This window comes from Elephantulus edwardii, unplaced genomic scaffold (assembly GCF_000299155.1).
Source record: "Elephantulus edwardii isolate Elephantulus edwardi_28Jun2011 unplaced genomic scaffold, EleEdw1.0 scaffold00275, whole genome shotgun sequence".
Lineage (NCBI taxonomy): Eukaryota > Metazoa > Chordata > Mammalia > Macroscelidea > Macroscelididae > Elephantulus > Elephantulus edwardii.
The window spans coordinates 624,941-631,281 of record NW_006400025.1 but is presented as its reverse complement, the minus strand read 5'-3'; the positions used below and the strand labels follow the sequence as shown (position 1 = coordinate 631,281).

Below are 6,341 nucleotides of genomic sequence, written 5' to 3'. Positions count from 1 at the left end.
ATCTATATCTATATCTATATCTATATCTATCTATCTCTATCTCTATCTCTATCTCTATCTCTATCATCTCTATCTCTATCTCTATATCTAATCTATATCTATCTGTCTCTCTCTCTCTCTCTCTCTAGCTCTAGCTCTATCATCTATATCTCTCTATCTCTATCTCTATCTCTGTCTCTATCTCTATCTCTATGCGGACAGAGAGTGGGTGGAGCTCCCTGATTAAAACAAGCTTGGAAGGAGGAGTGATATCCACTTCCATAATAGCTTGCCTCCAGAAACTCGATGAACTTAGAGAAACAGTAAAAGTTATACAAGTGTTCAGGTCTTTCGTTCACAGAGTCTCCTTCTCCTTCTTCTTTGAATATATAAAGAACTCACAGTTCAATTTCATTCAAAGCAAAGGTTAAAAAAGATATTTGATTTCAGTAGAGCAAACTCAACTATAGGTTTTGAAATCCATACTCAAATTACACATGCAGTAAGGTCAATATTCTACTAATACAATTGATTTGCTGCTATGGTTGTCTATTGTTTGTCTAATATTAACAATTATAAACAGAACAGTGCAACTAGTATTAGGAAAAATCCTTATAGTATTACAGTGTCAGTATCAGACACATCATTTCATTTCTCTCCACACCATTGGTTCTCTTTGAGTACCTATGCTTCTTCCTCTTAGGTAAACTCACTTTTTATCTTGAAGTCTTACAAATATCCTTAGGAGTTTTCCCATTGATCATATTAACAACAGTCTTACAAGTAACATCAAGCAAACCTTTGATGTCTAAGTAGTTTGCTGCCAAATAAGTTCAAAAAGTGTCCTGGTAAACGTTCAAGACTTCTTGAACCCAAACTGGGATATCATATCTGTTCTCTGTCCCTTTTCCTTATCATTCTCAGAGGGAGGGAGGTCATCCTTGTAAAGAGTGCACCACTGAATGACCTTTTAAAATATTGCTGTACTAATATTTGGAAAAGGAACTGGGTTATCATCTTCAATATCATTTCCAAATCTTTCAACACAATCTTGATAGTCACAGACTATTGGCAATTTCCATACCACCTTGTGATACCTCTCCATCAGAACTCTGCAACTTAATTGAAAACATAATTTTTTTTTGTCTCAAAACTCCCACAGGCCAGGGACTGGTGAGAGCTGAGCAGCCTGAAAGAAAACAGAAGGAGAAAATAAGATCCCCTTCTATATTCTTTTGATGCTTCTTGGATCATACAAGAGTTTGGTTGTCACATCCTTCAGTATTGCAACTCTAGATTTGAATTTGTTCTTTTATTCTTTCAGAGTATCAAATGTTGAGTGAGTCCTTCTCTTTTTATTTTTCAGTCTAGCTCTTTGCATATTTCATTAAAATATGTTGTTTTCTCTAGCTGCCCTTTAAAATCTTCTGACCAGCTTTTCAGTTTCATAATTCCTTCCTTTGGTTTTGGCTTCTCATTGTTCTAGTGCAAGTTTTGGAGGCAATTTAAGCTTTAATAAAGTAAAATTATTAAATGAAAACAAGCAAAAGAGAAGGAAAGACATATATAATGCTTAAAGATGTCATAAAACAAAAGAAAACCGCTCTAATTAATATCTACACACCAAATTATAGAGCTTAAAAATACACAAAACAAAAAGTTAATAGACTTAATGAAAGAAACAAACACCACCACAAAAGAATGAAGACCTCAACACACCTCTTTCACTGAAGATGTGATTTTAAACAAAATATTTTTAAAAACATATCTTAAGAATTAATTTCAGTTAAGACTATTTTAAAATCCATTTCTTAGAAAAATCGATATAAGTTCAAAGTAAGTTTAGACATGATTAATAAGATGCAAAATAGTGGTTTATTTTTTAGTTAGTGATTGAAAAACTACTCTAGCTTTTATAAAATCACACAAACCAAAAATCTTTTTGCCACTGTTTAAGTGCGGAGTTACATAAATTATAATATCGTAAAATAGCATTTAATAAAATACAAGCAAAGCAAAACAAGAATAGCTCCATGATAAAGCTAGATATAAAATCAAAACTGAATAGTCAAAGAATATCAAGCGTTCCACAGGATTTTACCAAGGCTTTCTCACTAAACCAAGTTCAGTAAATGCTCCTTTGAATGAAATAATTGGTAGATGGGACTTTATTCTTTAGACTCCTGAACTCATCACTTGGTTCCTTAAACATTGCTGAAACTAAAATGATTAGAACAACATATGAAGTCAAAGTTAACTTTCTCCTCTTTATAGGAGAGGCCTAGAATTAAGGCTTGCTTTTTACCTGAATCCACAATTAACACCCTGGGTAACAGCAATCAAGAGATCAAAGGAGTCTGAAAATCTGAGTGTTGCACTTAAGCAATCTCCTGTCAAGTACCTAGCTAAAGTGCTGAAGACCAATGCCATGTCAGTTTCAAGACCAAGAAGTGCCTGATCTAACCCATGATGTTTTAATTTGCTTCCTATACATCTGAAAGTTGGACAGTGAATAAAGATAATAGAAGAAGAATCTATAACTTTGAATTATGGTGTTTGAAAAGAGTATTGAATATTCTACAGACTGAAAAAAGCAAACAAGGTTGTGTGGAGGAAGTGTAACCAGGGTGCTGCTTAGAGGCAAGGCTGGTGAAACTTCATCTCACAAACTCAGAAAAAGAAGAAGATCCTCAAGGGGGATGAATAGAAACAGGGATAGTAAGAATAGGCTTGAGCATAACAAAGATTGTGAGGACATGGTTGCAGATTTGAGCTGTTTTCGTGTTCTTGTGGTGCTGAATAATGCTGTGAACAAATCTCTGTTGTCTCAGTTCTGATTTCCGTGGAGTATATTCCTTGTACTTGTGGTACATTCACACAATGGAATACTACGCAGCACTCAGGAACAACAATTTAGACAAATACTACCTAATGGAAGAGACTGGAGAGCATTATGCTGAGTGAACTAATTCAGTCTCACAAGGACAACTACTGCATTAAGACCATTACGGTAAAAATAGAAGGGTAACTAGTAAACCATGTATGGGAAGGGGTGGGAGTAGAAGGGTGAAGATGGGTACAGGTGAGACCAGAAGTTTGCACATTTTGGTAGGTGGAGGGAGGGAGTAAAGGAAATGAGAATGATCTGGTGTGGACCTGAAAAGATAGGGTAATGGTGGACATAGTCCAATGGTAATTAATTTTATAACATGTAATCAATGGTACAAGCACTTGTCGGTCAGTTTGCTCACTGAGACAACTTGGGGTTGCTGTGATACTGAATGCTGTGTTACTGATGTGTCAAATGCCATAATGGTTACCCATGGTGGACAGGGTTTTTTCGAGCTCCCAGATTAAGACAGATTTAGAAGCAGGACTGGCATCCATTTCTTTAATAACAGGCCTTTGGAAACCCTATGACCATTAAAGAAACAACAATAGTTATAGAACAGGGTTCAGATCTTTTGTTCATACAGTTGCTATGAGTCATATTTGACTCGATGGTACTTAAAGGCAAGAACAATCAGTGGTAATGGTTGTATGAAACATGATGTGAATGAAGAATAACATTAAACACAGTGTATATGAACTTTGTCAGCAAACCAATATAAAATAATTTTTTTTAAAAAAAAGATTGTGAAGATGGAGGAAGACAGGGCAAGATGTAGATCTGCTGTTCATAGGTTTGCTTGAACAAATAAGTCATAATTGCCTTGATGGCACTTAACAAGAACAACATTTTTATGAATGTGCAAGCTAATGGGTAGTCATACATACTAATAAATTATGTGATTAGTATGATTCTGAAAAATGACACTGCAAGTTGGAAATTATTCAGAACAGAATAAAATATTTAGAAATCCTGTTATAAATCTTAGCTAGGAAATAAATTTTCATGAATCTGTGATTAACACAATAGCAAAATGGAATTTGTATCAACCATTCATTAACTCTATTTCCCTTCTCCCCTCACCATTAATTGTCTGCTAAATTCCCATTCCTGTACTACACTCGTGTCGCTTCCTCAATTACAGCTAATTTTCTTATGTGCAAAAGGAGTGGTCTTTAACAGTTGCTAAAATGTGGTTCCTAGCATTTACTGCAATGTGTCATTCTTAAATATTCCATAACATGTTTTCTAGTTTGGTTTCTGAAATAAAGTGTGAGTGGGGAGGATTTGCGTTGAAAACAGTAAGTGGGTGGTTTCCTTCCTTTCATTCCTAGGAGACCCTTATCTTAGGAGAAAGCTGTGCCACTGAGGTGGCTAAAAATAACCCTTGCTGTTTTACCAATGACTCTGGCAGAGAAGGATTCTGAAAATGAACTTTTGATGGTGTGGTTTATGTTGTATTTATCTGATCCCATTATCAGAGTTTGTGAGGGAGGGTGGATTTTTAAATAGTGTTTCTGAGACAGCAGCTGCTTTTTACTTTTCTCTGTCTTCTTTTGAAAGCTTTTGGCAGAAAGAGAGGGAAGCTCTTTTCCTTGTTTCAATTGTTCCAGAAGATATAGTTATAATTAAGTTTTTGTAATCTAAAATTGTTTCCTACGGACTTTTGTATTGTTATTGGTGGAATCGAAACCAATGTTTTACCAACTGATTGATCTTCATTTGTCAGTGTTGCTTAATAATTTGCTTGATTCAAGTACCTTCCCCCTGACAACCTCCCGCCCTCCTCCATGTAATTGATGATCTGTAAATAAACACTTAAACTCATTAGTGGAGCTCACAATTTAAAATAAGCCTGCAGAGAGAATTCCTTTGTTAAGCAAATAATCCTTTTATACTCACGTCTGCTTCATCTGCATGAATTTTAGTGTATAACCCTTTTCTTAAAGCATAACGTGTTTTCCTTTTTTGAAGCAAGTGAAAAATCCCCTTAGTGTAAAACTAGCCTCTGGAGACTAAAGAGGGAAGAAGTCTGCTCATACATAGAGATGGGGCTAGTGCAGTCGTAACAGCTTGATTTTGTTGTGCTGGATTAAATGTGATTATTGTGATCCTGAGCTGTTTGTGGATCTCAGCCTCTTTACAACAGCACTTCTTTCCTTTCATCTGCTCATGTGGCCTTTAGCTTCTATTCTTCAATAATTGTAATGACATCTAATTTGAGGTTGTTGTTGCCATCTTTATTGTTGCATTCACAGATAGTTATTCTCTTCCTTGTTACATGCCTGCAATAGTTTGAAATGAACCTATAATATTTTAAACTATTCAGCAATGTGCTTACTTCTAATCTGTAACATTCACAAGACCACTTTGCTGACAGTTAGAAAGCAGCTTTAATTTCATCAACAAATGGTTATTAAGCACCAAATGTTTACTTGCTGGTACCACAGTAATGAATGAAATAAGAGAAACCTCTACCCTCGTCAAGTTTACATTTCCATAGTGGCAAAAATCTTGTTTTATCAAAACTGGAAGTTTCTGAAATGAGTTTTTTATATAATTTTTAAAATATATTCATTCAAAGTGATTAAGCCTGTGCACATAGGCTCATATTTTAGCAAACACATTACACTGTATCTTTCCTCTACATCATAAGATTGTGCTTCACAAAATCTCAAATTTATTATCTTCCTCATAACATTTCTAAATTTTAAAATCAGTTTGGCCTGTAGACGCTTTTTTAAAAAGTTCCCTAAATATAAGGGAACATAAGATTGTATAACTGTTTTCCTAAATGAAAAACCTACACTTACCAGTGTAATCTGAGAGGAAATAATGGTTTAATTAGTTTTTAGATGAAAAGATTTCTGCAATCAGGCTGTGTTTGTAATGGCATTTATAAAACAATCTTCCCTCTACAGTCGCATTGTAATTAAGACTTCCAATGAAATTGTCAGAGAGGAGTGTACTTCTCCCTGTGGTGGGCTGTTACAGCCTGCCCCCAAGGCCTTCTGCTGCTCTGCACCAGCCTTTCACTAATGCCTGGTAATTGTGCTTCACATCCTCTAATTAAGCTGACAGGGGGACTTGAATTGCTGTCACTTACCTCATTTATTTGAAAGGTGACAGGATTAGATTGTGGCATTTCTTGCACAGAGCACTTAACATCCCAAGCAAATGTCCCATTACAGGAAGACTCTGCAGGGTAAGAGCACCTACCTTTCTGACTCTGCAGTGGAAAGCCTGAGTAAGAAAGGTCGAAACCTTAGATTCATTGATACTGAGTTGGAACCCACTCATAGTTGACCCTCTGCTTGGTTTCCAAGGATGAAAATCAGACAGGAGGAGACTGCACATCTTTCATCCTTGGAGCAACTGGTAGCTTTGAGCCTCCAGACTGGCACAGAAACACAATTGTTTTTAGAGGCAAATTCAAGGCACTCTGCCATTGCACTCACTTCTTTTTTTTTTT

At 35.7% G+C, this 6,341-nt stretch overlaps 1 protein-coding gene and 1 pseudogene across 3 annotated transcripts in view; one reads left to right on the top strand and one right to left on the bottom strand.

The window, feature by feature from the left end:
• The window catches only part of CTNNA2 (catenin (cadherin-associated protein), alpha 2), a 1,691,926-nt gene that overhangs the window by 1,128,698 nt on the left and 556,887 nt on the right, over positions 1-6,341 (top strand). The gene's annotated exons all lie outside the window — the stretch shown is intronic.
• LOC102868079 lies at positions 628-1,112 on the bottom strand (annotated as a pseudogene).